The sequence below is a fragment of the Pogona vitticeps genome, chromosome 8, assembly GCF_051106095.1.
Source record: "Pogona vitticeps strain Pit_001003342236 chromosome 8, PviZW2.1, whole genome shotgun sequence".
Taxonomy (NCBI): domain Eukaryota; kingdom Metazoa; phylum Chordata; class Lepidosauria; order Squamata; family Agamidae; genus Pogona; species Pogona vitticeps.
Window position 1 is genome coordinate 15,619,878 of NC_135790.1, and position 17,144 is coordinate 15,637,021.

General features: G+C 40.1%; 1 protein-coding gene across 10 annotated transcripts in view; it reads right to left on the reverse strand.

The window, feature by feature from the left end:
- Positions 1 to 17,144, reverse strand: part of PKNOX2 (PBX/knotted 1 homeobox 2) — a 529,964-nt gene that overhangs the window by 432,646 nt on the left and 80,174 nt on the right. For 5 of the 10 annotated variants that reach the window (XM_072979257.2, XM_072979255.2, XM_072979256.2 and 2 more), the window contains one exon: positions 16,078 to 16,182. The exons of the other annotated variants lie outside the window; for them this stretch is intronic. The gene's annotated coding sequence lies outside the window, so the exon portion shown is untranslated. The remainder of the gene's footprint in view (positions 1 to 16,077; positions 16,183 to 17,144) is intronic. 10 annotated transcript variants of the gene reach the window in all.

Consider the following 17,144-nt stretch of genomic DNA (forward strand, 5'->3'; position numbering starts at 1 on the left):
CTGAAAACAAGATCTGGGGGCATAAACAATACAGATGAATAAAGCATATAACTCTTTCATGCAGATACAAATTGCACACAATAACAATGGCTACTCCTTTGTTACACAGGTTTTTAAGGATCAGAAGCACTGTAAGATTATGTCCTTTTTTTCTTGCCCTTTTGTCAAGTTCTGCATTAATTTGTCCATCGATGTATTCGCGAAGGCTTTCACGGCCGGGATCTAATGGTTGTTGTGGCTTTTTCGGGCTTCTTGGCCGTGTTCTGAAAGTGGTTCTTCCTAACGTTTCGCCAGTCTCTGTGGCCAGCATCTTCATCTCTGAAGATGCCGGCCACAGAGACTGGCAAAACGTTAGGAAGAACCACTTTCAGAACACGGCCAAGAAGCCCAAAAAACCCACAACAACCAATTTGTCCATCATTCACAAATCCTATCTTTTCCAAAACATTTTCAGGTGTTTCCCAAACTAAATACATTTAGATCTGCCACAAGGGTTTGTGGGCTAAAACCACCACAGATTTTTCTTGCATCAGGCTTAACCAGGTGTAATTGCTTCCCACAAGCCTAAAAGCAAACATGAAACCAACCACTAAGTGAACTTGGAGACTCAGCCTCTGAATTTTGGGATGGTTAGCACTGTGCCAAAAAGGAGTGGGACGGCTTTGAAAGGGGGTAAGATGGGTCACTCTAAGACAGAACATGAGTCGATGCCATAAACTCAATAGCTCCAAAGGCGATCCAAATAGTGAGCTATTCTGCCATTGCAGATATGCCCTCAAGCATGTTAAGCATGTTATATGCTTGAGGGCATATATGTGGTGGCGCTGCGGGTTAAACCTCTGTGTTGCAAGGTCAGAAGAGCAGCCGTCGAAAGATCAAATCCACGGGACGGAGTGAGCTCCCGTTGTTTGTCCCAGCTCCTGACCAACCTAGCAGTTTGAATGTATGTAAAAATGCGAGTAGATCAATAGGTACCACCACAGTGGGAAGGTAATGGCGTTTCGTTTCTAGTCATGCTGGCCACGTGACCACGGAAACTGTCTTCGGACAAATGCTGGCTCTGTGGCTTGGAGACGGGGATGAGCACCACCCCCTAGAGTCCGACACGACTGGACTAAATGTCAAAGGGAACCTCTACCTATGTTATATGAAACAAAGCATTACTACATGAGAGAGGAACTTTTGATTAACTTTTTGATGAACTTTTGATCTCAGCCAGCAGAGGTTCCCCACCTGCCCTATGGAGATCTACAAATTCCATGTCACCCTCACCCCAGAGAACAAAAACCTTTGCAGGCTACCAAAACAGAGAGCAAGAAGGATTTCCAAAATGTGTGTGTGTTTGTTATGTGACATTGGAACCAACTTACAGTGGCCCTGAAAGGGCATTCAAAATGAGATATTTAAGATTAATTTTTATTTGCTGATGATTCCCTATTGACAGTGAAACATCCATTAGAAAGTATAGATAGAATTAAAATTCATTTAGAAAAATTTGGAGAAATAACTGGATTACGTGCAAATTGGCAAAAATCTGAAATAATGTTGTTTAATCATAATAAAGTAGAACATGAAAAGTTTGTTGGTAAATATTATTTTAAGATATGTAAATCGGTTAAATATTTAGGTATAGATTTAGTAAAAGATACTAAAAAATAAAGGAACATAATTATAATAAATTAAAAGGAGATATTAAAAAGAAACTACAGGAATACTAACTTAAAACTTTCTTGGTTTGGAAGGATCGCACTGATAAAAATGAAGATTCTACCAAAAATTAATTTTTTGTTTAGAATGTTACCAATACAGTTAACAGAATATGATTTTAAATTTTGGCAAGGAATGATTAATAAATATTGTAATGAGGGGAAGAGAAACACAATAAATAAAAACTATTGGTATAAAACAAGAACAACAAAAGGAGGTACTGTATAGGCATACCAAATATTTTTTTAAAAAATCATTATATGGCTAATTAGTTAAGGTTTATTGGGGAAATTACATATAACCCAGAAAGGTTAATTTGGTGGAAAATGGAATCATCAGAATTACAGGTAGATATCAAAAAATATCTATTTGGTATAATTAAGAAATATAAAATAAGCGAAATTAATAACCCATTTTTAAAGACTATGTTAAACGTTTGGAATAAGTATAGAAATAATTTATGTCTGTTTAACTCTCCATTAAGATTGGTGACTGAAATAGAGAATTTTCCTGTCAATATGAAAGTTTATGCAGAATTTTTTTTAAAAGTGATTAGATTAAAAGACTGGTTATATAAAATGAGATCGAAAGATCAAATGAAACAAATCCTTCAAAATAAGAATATATCATGGTTGAGTTATATGCAGTTAGAAAGATGGACTAATGAATGGGTAAAGAAGTATAATAAAGGTATAGAATATACGAAGTATGAACAATTTCTATTATCATATGAAGATATTCAGATGACTGATTCAGTAAAGGGTGCAGTGAGTAAAATTCATAGATTCCTGCTTGATCCAGAAGAAGAAGGGACTGAGAAAGAAGGATTGTGGGAACAAGACTTAGGAAAAATAATAAATGATGAAGAATGTGGGAAATGAGGATTTTCCGATTTATGTGAGTGAGAATAACAGGGAAAAAAAAATCTAATTGGGTTTAAAATTGTATTTAACACTGACAAAAATGAATAAAATTAACACTAGTTATCTGAATGTCTTTTGGAAATGTGAGAAGGAAATTGGTACATACTTTCATATGTGGTGAGAATGTGAAAAAGTACAAAGATTTTGGAAACTAATCTTTAAAGAACTAAATGACATATGTAAAAAAGATACAGAATTTAATCCTGAGATAGCTCTGTTATCAATATTTGAGAATGTGGAATATGATAAGATGACTAAAGAACTGATTACCAATTTATTAACAGCAGCTAGATTAATAATAGCTAGGATTTGGAAATTAAAGTCTGAATTTTGAATGGAAGAATGGTATAATGAAATATGGAACATTGCTATAAATTATAAGTTAACTTATAACTTAAAGGTTAAGAAAGGAGAGATGAAAAAGAATTATTTTTATGAAATATGGGGCAGATTTCTGGAATATGTGCTAACAAGAGGAAAAGGGAAAGCTCCAAATCAAGAATCAATGCAGTTCTGGAGAAGAGGACAATAAAGGAAGAAGGAGGGGGATAGAGGAAGAAGAGGATTATTGCTAGAGGTCCCAAGTAAGGTCGATTTGTATTTTGTTTTATGTATTTTATGTGTATGCTTATGTTTAAATGTGTATGTTTATGTGTATATTTATGTTTAATGTGTATGTTTAAAATAAAAAATAAAAATATTAACCAAAAAATAAGATCTTTAAGGAATGCCTTTACCAGTGCCACGTCCCCACAAGTCTCCTGATTCCTAGTCCATCACACTATTCACTATACCACAATCTCAAAATCCCAGAAAGAGCAACTACTAAATTAGAGGAACTTGAATAGTCTTGCTGAACACAAGGCAGTTACTTTACTGGCAAGTCTCAGCTGTCCCCTTCACAATTGCAGGAACAATTTTAAACGTTTCAAAATATTTCCGCATTTGCTTAAAACTACACTTTCTCACAAGGGGAGAGAAAAGGAGAACTGCAAACTACAAATATTTCTTCTGAAACAGAAAATGTGGTGAAGAATCTTAGTGTGGAATTTAAACGGAGCCATAATTCAAGGGACAAACAGCTGGATGTGGTGACAGTGGTGGATTAAGGTAAGCATTCCCCCCCCAATAGTGTCCTAGAGTTCTTTTGAAAAATACCTGCAGACCCACCACAGTGTGAGGGTGAACATTCATAAGCAATTGTACATTTTAAATTGACATAAAAAGATTTTCCCTTCCTTTTCTTTTCTTTTTAAATTTTATTCTGCCAACCACTGGGCTGAAGGGACATTTAAAAAAATACTTTAAGAAAGAAAACTGAATACAGTGGTGTTTAACGACGAAACCGCATTATGATGATCTTTTTGCGATCACAATTGTGATTGCAAAATGATGGTCTGAATGGGGTTTTTTCACTTTGCGATGATCGGTTCCCTGCTTCGGGAACCGATTCTCGCAAAACAACGATTTTAAAACAGCTGATCAGCGGTTTCAAAATGGCCACTGGGTAAACAAAATGGCCCCCACTGTTTTCTGGGATGGATTCCTCGCTGCATGGGCAGCGAAAATGGCCACACTATGGAGGATCTTCGATGGACTGTGAGTTTCAAGCCCATAGGAACGCATTAAACAGGTTTTAATGCATTTCTACGGGCTTTTTAATTTAGCTTTACGATGTTTTTGTTCTACAGCGATTTTGCTGGAACGAATTAACATCATAATGCAAGGCACCACTGTATTTGTCTTCAGATCACTGCTTCAGTGTAGGGCCAATTCAAGGCTCCAATGGGCCCTGGGCAAAAAATATAACAGTGGGAGCCCCCCTTCCTTCTCTCTCCCTCTCCCTTAGCTCCTATCTAAATAGGTCACACAACAAGAACAATGTAATATAACATAAATAAAACTGACTTGCTAAGGTAATCTTGGTAGCAGTAAATACCGTAAGTGAACAATGCTTAGGTAAACAAACAAACAACATAACAATTAAAAGAAATTCATGAGACCTCAGTGCACATAAGACTTCAAAGGCTCAGTGAGCAGTGCAGGCTGCACAGCACCATCCCAAAGGCCCAAAAATAAAATACAAAATTTTAAAAATCCCCCTCTTCATATGGGTCCCTACAGACTGTGGGCCCTGGGCCAATGCCACACTCTGCCCTCTGAATAAAGCCGCCTTGCTTCAGCGCTTCAAATGACTAATTCAATGGGCATCAAATTAAAAAAAGGGGAAAAAAAAAGATCTCATACCTGCTAAAAACTTTTCCTGGCGAACATCCTCCAATGGAATAAAAGAAAGAAGGAAGGAATAGAACAGGACAGGAATGTTCTGGTGAACATCTTCCAAGGAAAGAGAAAGAAAAGGGGAAAGGGGAAACAGGAGGAGGAGGATGTTAACAGGGACTTCAAAGGCAGTTAGTATGTTATTGTCTCCCCTCCTCCTCATTAATTCCAATTCCCTTTTTCCTTTCTGTCACCCCTTATGTTAAAAAAATTAAAAAATTTAAAAAAATGCAGTTGGCCAAGAGGAGGATGAAAAAGATAAATAACTACTATTGACTCCCCTGGCCACCCTCCCTTCATTTTTTCTCTCCCCCCCCCAGATACCCTTTTCCCATTTAGTTTCCAACAATCTACTATGTTCTGAGATTTAGTTTTCCATCAGGGAGGATTTTGAGGGCGATTTCTTTGGATTCACTTTGGGAACCCCTGGATTAAGATATCCAGAATCCTACTGTAGTTCTTGCTACATAAGGTGGAGAAGCAATGGCCATGGCTTTCTCTTTACGCCTTGAGAACAAAGGCAAGATGTTTTCTCTCTCCTCCCCCTAAGAGGGCAAAGAAAGATTTGGACTACACATCCTAGTTACCACATCTGAGGCGCCACGTTTAGGAAACTCTACCCTAGAATGATACCAGGCTGTTACTGCTGCTGCAACAGGACAAGAGAGTGCAAAAAGCAAAAATCCTTAGGGGAAAACAAAGCCGGCTATAAGCACTGCTAACAGCGAGTTTTACTTCTCAAAATGTTGCAGAATTTCTACTTTTCCTTGGAGAATTTGGTGAAACCGCCCCCAAAGTTTCACTGCGTAGAATTCCATAAGGCCATTTGTGTACAGCTATGCTTTTGAATCAATATGATTTTTGGATACATTGCTGGTTTATTTTTCTTTTTACTGCCTTGACTTTGATCATATGCTGGCTGAATTATGTTTTTTATATTATTGCCCTTCAGGACATTTTTAAATTTTAAAAGCATATTGCCAGTATAATACGTTACAGAATGTACAATATTATATTACAGTGGTGCCTCGCTTAACGAGCGCACCGTACAACGATGAAATTGCATAGCGATCCCTTTTTTGGGATCGCTAATGCGATCGCTCAACGTTGTTTAGATAGGGCGAAACTCGCTTTGCGAAGATCGGCAAGCATTTCGCTTACCGATCTTCGCAAAACGAAGCCCCGACGATCAGCTGTTAGGCAGACAAAATGGCCGCCGGAAGCCCCGAAATGGCCGCGCGCAGCGTTTTTGCGCCCTCCCCTCGCTTAACGAGGGCGCGAAAATGGCTGCCGGCCATAGGAAGCATCGCTGAACGGTGAGTTTTCGGCCCATTTGGAACGCATTAAATGATGTTTAATGCGTTCCAATGTGTTTTTTTTATCCGTTCAGCGATGTTTCGCTATAGCGAAGTTTAATCCGGAACGGATTAACCTCGCTATGTGAGGCACCACTGTATTGTCTTTTTATGGGCATATTGCTGCTTGTTAGCTTGAGTGGGCACGGTCAAGAAAGGTTAACATCAACACATACTGTGTCAGTATTGTCTTTTTTGCCATCCCATTGTTATTAATTGCTCTGCGTGGGCACTAGAGCAGCCAGGTAGCCGGCCATTTATTCCCTGGGATTTCAGGGCCAAAACCTACGTCTCAGAGTCATGGGCTGTGATGGTGGCCCTCGCCTCCCTGCCTTCCTCCAATGCATCATCTATCTTCTTTCTCTCCAGTTCCTTCCCGTCACTCCTGGCCTTTTGCTGCACCTTCACTGTACAAACACAACATATCATATACAAACAACTTTGCACTGGACCCTGCTATCAGCTAGAGATGGCTAAAGGTAAATGCACAGAAATACATCACAAAAATATAAGTTTTTCCTCCCTCCGTGCCATTAAGTATGAGATTTGTCTGCCAACCTGAAAAATAAATTCTGTAAGGTTTCTGGCAACACCCTGAATTCTAGCAATACTGGTGGCCACAACCCCAAATGTGGCTTATAAATGTTTAGAGTAATACAAAACACAGCAGTCCATTGAGACCAACTCATAGCAGAGACGTGGAACCATTTGTGTGAGAGAAACTGGAATGAAGCAGCCTCATCAGGGTTGTGATGCCTTTAAGGTAGCATTTTTATACAGATATACTTAAGAGTAAGCCCCACTGAACAGGACTTCTAAATAAACATGCAAACGTGCAGTGAGTGACTTTTTTCAAAAACTGTGTTGCAAAGAAAAATACAGAAAACTATGAACACTTAATATTTCCTTTAAGAAACAGTAACCATTAGGGATAACTTAATCCTTCTAAGGCCTTCTGCTACAAACAGAGCCCATCTACCTTCTCATTTTAGAGATTAAAGATGCAGACTATTTTTGCCAGATGTATGCTGTCTAACACATTGGTGAGATCAGATCTTTAGTTATAGGAGGTGGTGCTCACTGTTTACAGTGTTGCCATAGGGAAGGGGCTATGACGCACAGCAACTAGCCAGAGCCAAAAATACTTCTAAGCAAACATGTTGGGGTGCTGTGCAATTTTGCAAGGAATTGTTACGTGTCAGAGAATCACATCACGGTTTCCGTGCAGGAAAGTCAAAATACACATGAAAACTATTCACTGTCATCACTTCCCTTCTTCTCTTTGGAAGCCACTTGGTACCTGAGATGTGCTGGGTTTTTTAGATATTTTTTTTAGCAACAGGGTCTTTCTCACTTAAGCTTTTAAGCAGAAGCAGCATGGCTGTCTTTTGGGACAAAGGGGCCTACTGCCATTTCGGAAACCATAGGAGGTGAAGCTACATGCAATCACTGGGCTTGGCAGGAATAAAATATGGGTGAGTCTCTTTCACATCCATACCCACAAAGAGCCATCTGAGAGCTGACCCTATATATATATAGGGTCAGCCCTCTAGGTCCTGAAAGCATTGGACAATTTGATCAGCATAAAGGATGTCTGTTTTCAAACACATCGACAGAAACAAACCAAATCTGACATCCATGTGTCAAAATCAGGAGTGCTGAAAGAGAAAGAAAAACGAAGGAAGAGCCTCTGTTGCAAGCAGTGGAAAAAGAGAGTATACTCTCCCATCTTTAGATTTGTTTTTGCCTTTCCTTGGGCATTGATTAAATCACCCAGTCTGTGGCTGCCGGACCATTAATTTCAGATCCAAGAAACAGGAAATGGGGCAGAGGGAGGCCTAAAAGTGTAGGAGTGCTAGTTCCTTCCATTGCGCTTTTAAGAAGGAATCAAAGAGATCCTGCCTGTTGCTCCATTAAAGATTTTCAATCCCCCTCTACAATGGTCATCTCAGAGAGCTGGAAATAAACAGGGAAATAAAAATAAAGGCCACCACTGGCACCTTTATGTCCTGCTCGTACCATTTAATCTCCTCAGAAAAGAAGGCTTCAAACCTCATCCAGCCCATAGACCCCTCTGCTGAAGCTGCATCACAAAGTCCTCCTGACACATGCAGTCTTTCAGATGAGATGAAATTCACAGCCCCTTCCCCCTCCACAGCTCCATCATTTGTAAAAGGACAGAGGTAGGTTGATCCAAATGTTTTCCTTCTTCAGGTGTTGCTGACATTAAATGGTAGCAAAAGACCCTGTGACTCAGAAAATCTCATTTTGTTTACAAACATTTTTATTCCACTTTGGAGACCCAAAGGACTCTGGCAAGGCAGCTCATAATCATGCTAAAGATACAGTAAGACCAAAGATGGCCAAAGAGAGAATACAGTAGAGCCAAATGAAATCTGAATTTGCAACAACTGTGCCAATAAATCATTAACTAGAGCCACAGTCCTCTGCTGGATAGTTCAGTGGTTTAAGCAGAGGTTGGGAGTTTGATTCCTCACTGTGTCTCCCTGACAGAGCTGGACTCTATGATCCATAGGATCCCTTCCAGCTCTACATTTCTAAGATTATAATAATGATGATGAATTCCTTCTTTTTCAAAACTGATGTAAATAATCACTTTTAGTTACTTCTGAAGCAATATACTAAAATGCTATAATTTACTGGCCCATGACAGATGATACCCCTATCATTATACAAATAACTAAAACAGTTAGTGTTACTTCACAATAAGGCTAAGTAATCTCTTGTAAAAATTACTATTGTAATATAATGTAGTTCTGTCTTAGTTACAGCAATAAAGGATTAACTGCGAGTAACAGATCTGTGACCTGTTGATTGTGACCATCTGTAATGAGTTACTTGTAAGAAATGATTAAATATATGCTATCAAGAGAATCGAAGCCTTAAAAAATTGAAACATCAATTTTTGGTTTCTGGTTTGCATTGCTTTTTCGCAAATGTATTTTTATGTTTTGACTACACTGTTCATTTGCATGTTATTATTTTGATTTTCTGTTTTGTCAAATTGTATTTCAATTATGTTGTTTGTGTATGTTGTCCATTGCCCAGAGTGGCCTTTGGCCAGAGGGACAGTATAAAATGAAATGAATAAATAAATAGTTATATATGAATGGACATTCCCAGCACCCTTCAAGGCAGACAAGACAAAAGAAATAGCATTCATAGACAAACAGATCAAAGTAAAAAGGTAACAGGAATTATGGAGGGAACAGACACTTCAGTGGTGGTGAATGTGTTCAATGTTCTTGTCTGAGAACAACGCAGCTTACACATATAGCAAGTGCAAACTGGTAGCATTGTTCAAAGAAAAAGTGAATAGACTAGAGAAGTGAGTGGCCAGACTTAAGGCTATAACAGAAAATGAAGAGAGCATAGACAAAACTCTGGAGCAACAGCAGCAGCTACAGGAGGCACTGGAGGTGGAGGAACAGCATGTCAAAGCAGAGGAGGAGACTGCTGAGGAGAAAACAAACATACATAGTGGAGGAAGCGCCATGGAAAAATTGTCACAGGAGCAAAAGAAGGACAAGACACTCTTCACCACTGGAATTGCAAAAGCACTTTCAGATTCTTGAAGAGGAGTCTGACAGAGAGCATGCAGAAAAAGACATACAGGAAACCTCATGGGAGAACATGAGAGAAGCTGAAACTCAGCTAAGCAATCACTGAACCACACCCTACAAAAAGAAGAAGAGAAGTGTAGTTGTAGTCGTGTGGGATTGAAACTGAAGTATATCCATGGACCCAGCAGATATGAGGTCTCCCTGCAAGATGGATTAAATGTAACAGGGACAGAAGGATTGCCATCACTCATAAAACCCACAGATGTGTATCCCTTTCTTCTCATCCTCATGGGACCAAAGGACACAGCCAAGAGGAATTACAAAGAAATCACATCTTACTTTGAAGCTGTGGCACAAAAATTCAAGGACTCTGAGGCCCAGATTGCCATCTATCCTACCAGTACAGATAAAAAGAACAGAAAGGGAACGGAAAATATTCCAGGTGAATTATGAAGGTGGTGCAAAGTGAGGGATTTGCTTTTTGGCCACAGCATGAGGACCTTAATCAGGAGGGCTCTAAACTGAATTGGAAAGTGGAAGAAGATGCAGGCTTAGAGTTAAAGATAGATTAAGGTCTATGTACAATAAGAGGAACAGAGTCAACAGCTCTAATAAGGCCCAGTTAAAATGCACAAAGGAAAGCAAGCCACAAATCATCTCCAGTGTCTATATATGAATGCCAGGAGTATGGAAACAAAGAACTGGAAATCTTAGTTCAGGATAACTGAAATTTGGTAGGATGACTCCCATGACTAGAATACAACTATTGAAGGATATAAATTGTTCAAAATAATGAAAAGATAGAAAGGGAGGTGGAGCCACCGTATATGTCAAAAATACACATTATTGCACAGAAATACAGGATGAGCTTGCCTGTCCCATCTGCGTTGATATAACTAGAGTAAAAAACAAAAGGAATGTGGTAGCTGGAGTTTACTACTGACTGCCCAATCAAGGAGCAGATGCAGATGATACCTTTGAAAAACAAATTGCAATAATTTCAAAGAGAGATGATGCAGTAGTAATGGGAGATTTTAACTGCCCTGATATTTATTGGGAAGCAAATTCTGCCAAATATGTTTTTTCCAAGAAATTCCTGGCTTGTGTGGCTGATAATTTTCTCCTACAAAACATGGAGAAAGAAACTAGAGGAGTCACCCTCTTTGACTTGATTCTAAACAAAAAAGATGACTTGGTGGAAGAAGTGGCAATAAGGGGAATTCTGGGGGGAAGTGGCCATATTCTCCTTAAGCTCTTGATTTCAAAGGAAACAAAAGCAGATTTTAATAGAACCTGCACACTGGGTTTACGAAAGCAATTTAAAATAAACTCAGGGTAGTAATAAGAAAGGTCCCCATGGCAGGGGACATGAAAAGGAGCCCAAGGTGGATAGGAGCTTCTTAAAAAGGTAATTCTGAGGGCACAACTATCAAAAAACAAGGGAAAAAGGTGGAAAACAGCAAAACCCAATGTGGCTTCACAAAAAGCTCACAGAGGACCTGGAAGTTAAAAAGCACAAACGTAAGGGGAGTGAACGTAAGGCCAGGCCAGAAGGAAAAGGTACCGAAAAGTAGCGAAGAAAGCAAAAGCTGAAAATGAGCTGAGGTTAGCAAAAATATGCTAAAAGTAACAAAAAGCATTCTTCGGGTATGTATGTAGCAAAATACAAAGAAAAGAAACCAAGCTACTCAGTGGAGATGGGGAAAAGATAACAAGTGACAAAGAAAAGACAGAACTGTTCAATTCCTACTTTAGCTCAGTCTTTTCCCAAAAGACAGTCCATGACCCTTCTGGCAAAAGTGAAGTACAAGTAAAAGGGACAGGATAGCATCTTGAGACTGATAGACAAATAGTCAGGGAACACTTTATTACTTTGAATGACTTCAATTCTCTAGGGCCAGATGAACTGCATCTAAGAGTACTGAAGAAACTGGCTGAAAAACTCTCAGAGCCACAGTCTATTATTTTCTTGAAATCATGGAGGATGGGTGAAGTGCTAGATTATTAGAGGGGGGCTAATGTTATCCCTGTCTTCAAAAAGGCTAAAAAGGAGGACCAGTCAGTCTGAGATCAATCCCAGGGAAAAATCTGGAGCAGATTATAAAGCAGTCATTCTGCAGTAACCTTGAAAACAATGCAATAACAGAACAAATCTTGCCAGACTAATCTTATCTGGTAACCTTCCTAGTAGATGATGGTAATGCTATAGAATGGATGTAATATATCTTGACTTCAGCAAAGCCTTTGACAAAGTGCCTTATGATATTCTGATTAGCAAACTAAGTGGCTGTGGGATGGACAGAACAACTGCCAGGTGGATACACCATTGGTTACAAAATCATACTCAGGAAGTGCCTATCAAAATCATACTTAGGGAGTGCCTCCTTCTCAAGCTGGGAGGAGGTAACAAATGAGCCACCACAATGCTGAGTCCTGGATTTTGTGTTCTTCAACATTTTTATGCATGACTTGGATGAGGGGGTATAATGAGTGGTTATCCATTTGCAAATGACAAAAGATTAGTGGAATAGCTAATACCATAGAACAGGGGTCCCCAACCCCTGGTCCGCGGCCCAGTGCCAGTCTGTGTGGCCTGGGTCGGACCAGGCTGCAGAGACAGATCTTCCATCCACCCCACATGTACTCTTGCTCCCCCCGCACAGCCCCTTTGCACAAGCATGTGCAAGTGCCCCCTTTGCGAGTGTGCGCAAGTGTCTCCCGAGCACCCCTTGTGCTTCGCACCTGCGCACGAGCACTTGCATGAGTGCACATCAACTCCTTTGCACTTGTGCATCAGCGCGGGGCGGGGTGGCCCGACTTTCCCAAACATTGGGGACCGCTGCCATAGAAGACAAAAACAATGTTCAAAAAGGTTTGAGCAGTAGGCTGACAACAACAGAATGAAATTTAACAAGGATAACTGCAAAGTTCTACACCTAGGGAGAAGAAACCAAGTGCACTGTTACAAGATGGGGGGTATTTGGTTCAGCAGTATTATAAGCGAGAAAGATCTTGTAATTGTTATAGATCACAAGCTGAACATGAGCCAACATTGCGATGTAGCTGCAAAAACTGCCAATGCTATTTTAGGTTGCATTAACAGAAATATCGCCTCCCAAGTCACATGAACTACTAGTTCCCCTCTATTGAGCACTAGTCAGTTCTAATCTAGAGTACTGTGTCCAGTTCTGGATACCACACTTTAAGAAGTATGCTGACAAACTGGAACAAGTTCAGAGGATAGCAACATAGGGCTGCAAACCAAGCCCTATAAGAAAACACTGAAAAAACTGGGCAAGCTTAGACTTGACAAAATAAGACTAGGGGCAGATATGATAGCACAGTTCAAATACTAGAAATATTGTCTTTTAGAGGAGAGGATAATTAATACACATAATAATAGGCTTATGTTATAGGAATCCAGAGCAATCTACATTTATTCAAATACAGTCATGTCATCTTCTGGTTGCTGCACAATGGTGGAGGATGGGGTTTCACTTAACTAGGGCTTATTTTGGGGGTAGGGCTTATATTACAAGCATCCTGAAAAATCCTACTATGGCTTATTTTCAGGTTAGGTCTTATTTTCAGGGAAACAGGGTATTAGAGCAGTACAACAAGGGAAGCTATTCCCCTAGGAGGTGGTGAGTGCTCCAATCCTGGAGGCATTTAAAAGAAAAATTGAGCAACCATCTGTCAGATACCCTTTGATTTGTATTTCTGCACTGAGACGGGGTTGGAATCAATGGCCTTATAGACCCGTTCCAACTTCATGATACTATTATGGTATGAAAAAAACTCTGATAATGTGGGGTCCCAGAACACAGTTCTGTCCATGGATCCACTAGTCATTCAAAGCTGGATCCATCCATCCTTGAATGACTGGCAACTCCTAGTTTCTTATGTGTCTGAACTTCACATTTTATTTCTTCTGGGCAGGGTGGGCTCTGGAATTTCAATCCTGTTCTGTGGACTGGTAATAAAATGGTCAACTGTAGCCTTGGTTTTCTTCAATCTTCAGCTGCCCAAAGAAGCAATTTTAAGTGGCCTGTAAGGCATAAACACTAGCTTATTCCATCTTTTGGAAGCTTTATATTGAACTTACATGACACCACAGTGTGATAGGGAGTGAAGACTCTAAAGGATGCTAGCACTAAAGATAAAAAATAAGCTGCAAGGTCTTGAGCACTCTACATGGTTTCAAAGGAGAAGGGGAGGGAACAGGAGGCCCTCTAGAAATAGTTGAACTGCCACACTCATCAGCTTAAGCAAGCAAAGCCAGTGGTGAGACCTGGTGGGAATTGATGTCCAAAAATATGTGGAGGGGCACATATTCCCTGTCTCTCTAAATAAATATTGATCTGTAATTTTTAAAGCAAACAACCTTAAAATGGTGCTAGAAGAAATTAGATACAGATTAACTGCATTTGCCACATGGTGGCGCTGTGGACTAAACCGCAGAAGCCTGTGCTGCAGGGTCAGAAGACCAAGCAGTCGTAAGATCGAATCCACACGACGGAGTGAGTGCCCATCGCTTGTCCCAGCTCCCGCCAACCTAGCGGTTCAAAAGCATGCAAATGCAAGTAGATAAATAGGGACCACCTTGGTGGGAAGGTAACAGCGTTCCGTGTCTAAGTCGCACTGGCCATGTGACCACGGAAGATTGTCTTCGGACAAAACGCTGGCTCTATGGCTTGGAAACGGGGATGAGCACCGCCCCCTAGAGTCGAACACGACTGGACAAAAATTGTCAAAGGGAACCTTTACCTTTAACTGCATTTGCACATACTGTATTTTTTTCCAAGTATGAAATGCAAATATTTTGCAGATAGATTTGGGAATACAAGAAGTGGTAGTGTATATAGGCATAGGAAAATATGACTTATTTTCAGCTGCGTAGTACTAAATTTGGAACTACATGTGCTCAGCACCACAGGCCCCATAATGAGCCTCGCCCCCATGGAGGGTCCAACAGTGAAAGCACTTAAGATCAATTCATATCAACAAATCACTTCTAGCTGTTTTTTTTCCCATCAGAAAGTCATCTTTTCCAAAGGTAATGGCTCTCAATTGCTCATTCAAGAATCATCTTCAACTATTTCACATTATAACAGGGATAGCTTACAACAATGTCCTGGCCAGAATCCTGTTAGTTACGCCCTTCAGAAGTTATGAAGTTGTAGTTCTTCCTGTACCTGGGAAACTCCTCTTAGGTTCTTCAAGGACTGTAGCTAAGTTCAAAGGCAACAGGGAAGCCTGGGAGGGTGGCAGATGATGTCTGTCAAGTTGCCCTTTGAAATGCAGACCTGTTTTAACTGGTACCCAGGACAAGCAGGCCAGCAGCAGGGGGGGGAGGGGGGAGGAATTGCCTATTAACTGGAAGGTTTTACCATCTGTCTTATCTGTGTGAGAAGGAATTTTCAAAGCCAAAACACTCAAGCCTGGTACAACCTATTTAGCAGAACTGAATTCAGCTGAAGAGAAGGGTGGAGGAGAGACTGAAGTTTCATTGAAGAAGTTACTCTCTTCAAGAAGGTTCAGGATGACTTGAGGTCTGATCGGTGAATTCGTCCTAAAGGTATAGAAAGTGGAATGACCCCATAAAAATGAAAAGAGGGTTTGTTTAGTCTGTCTCAGAAGAATGATATGCTCAACTGCTGCTTTGTTACGTGGTTTGTACTCTGCATATGTTCTGAAACCATGCTGGAATATATCAGTTTTAGGAGAGTTAGCTTTCTTAATTTCTGTGAAAACTGTTCTGAAATTGCCTTTGCCTTAGTATCTTTTGAATATTTATTTGCTCCACAACTTTTCTGACTGCTTTTTGGATTTTTGCAATTCCCTTCTGGAATTGTTAGAAATTTTATTCTTTTCGACTACTTTCTGCAGTAGTTTGGTTATTTTGAGAAAAGAGGGTTGGCTGGTAGTTTTTAAAGGCCTTGTATTGTCCACCTACTGGATTCCTTGTATTTGTGGGTATTTTGATGTTCCAGACTAGCAGGGTTGAAAGATTCCCTCCAGCCATTAGCATATCTGGCTCTCCTGGAATTTGCCCACACCAGGAAAGTGGGCAGTGTAGCTAAATGGTGAGTGTGGGCCTCTCTGACCTGGCCATAACTTTGCCAATGTCATAGCACCTGCTAATCAGAAAATCCCAAGGCTTTGATCATGCAACCAACATCTGGCTCCATTACATCACTGTTTATTTACAAGAAAATATCTGCATACCATTCCGGGATGCTTTCCTGGGGGAGACAGCAGAGTTTCCACTCCTGTATTTGTCTTCCAGATCAGGAACATGTGCAAATGTAGAGCAACCAATAATCCATCTGCCTGTGAAGACGAGATGAAATGAGACCTTTGTTTTTAAACACAAATAAGAAAAACTTACATACATACATAGTGTACATATAAATATAGTGGTTGCCACATATGCAAATGTGTAAAGACATTTTTAGATGATGGAATCCAATAAAAACTGAGAAATTGTCAATAATAAAATAAAGCAAAATTCTGAGGGCTGAGAATTTTGCATTAGTGTGAATCAGAGCCTCATTGAAACACAGGCTAGAGCTTGGAATCAGCACATTAAATATAATCTGGTCTGTAGTGTGTTACATGCAGGTGGTGACAGTACAATGATATTCCTACTGCCACCTCTTTTGGTTTAACAAGTAACATTTAGGAATTTTCAGGAATGTTCAAAGTTTTAAGGGCTTTTAAAAGCATGCATCTTGGAATACTTCACAAATACCCCGCCTGGAATAATAAGCTAGTCTTGTGAGGGTGGCACTGCCAGGCAGCTACCACGACTCAGACACACCTGGTGGATCCATTACTGTGTCAAACTGCTGAATTCCAGATCCAGCTTTTTAATACAGTGGTGCCTCGCTTAACGGGCGCCTCGTTTAACGACGAAATCGTATAGCGATGAAGATTTTGCGATCGCAAAAGCGATCGCATTGTGATGTTTTGAATGGGGGAAAATCGCTTTGCGATGATCAGTACCCTGTTTCGCTTACCGATCATTGCAAAGCGATGATTTTTTTAACAGCTGATCGGCAGTTCCAAAATGGCCGCTAGGTAAAGAAAATGGTCGCCCGCTGTGTTTAGGGACGGATTCCTCGCATAAGAGGCAGCGAAAATAGCCGCCGTATGGAGGATCTTCGCTTTAAGGTAAGTTTTAAGCCCATAGGAACACATTGAAGGGGTTTCAATGCATTCCTATGGGCTTTTTATTTATTTATTTATATTTATTTATTGTATTTATACCCCGCCTATCTAGTCATTTCGAC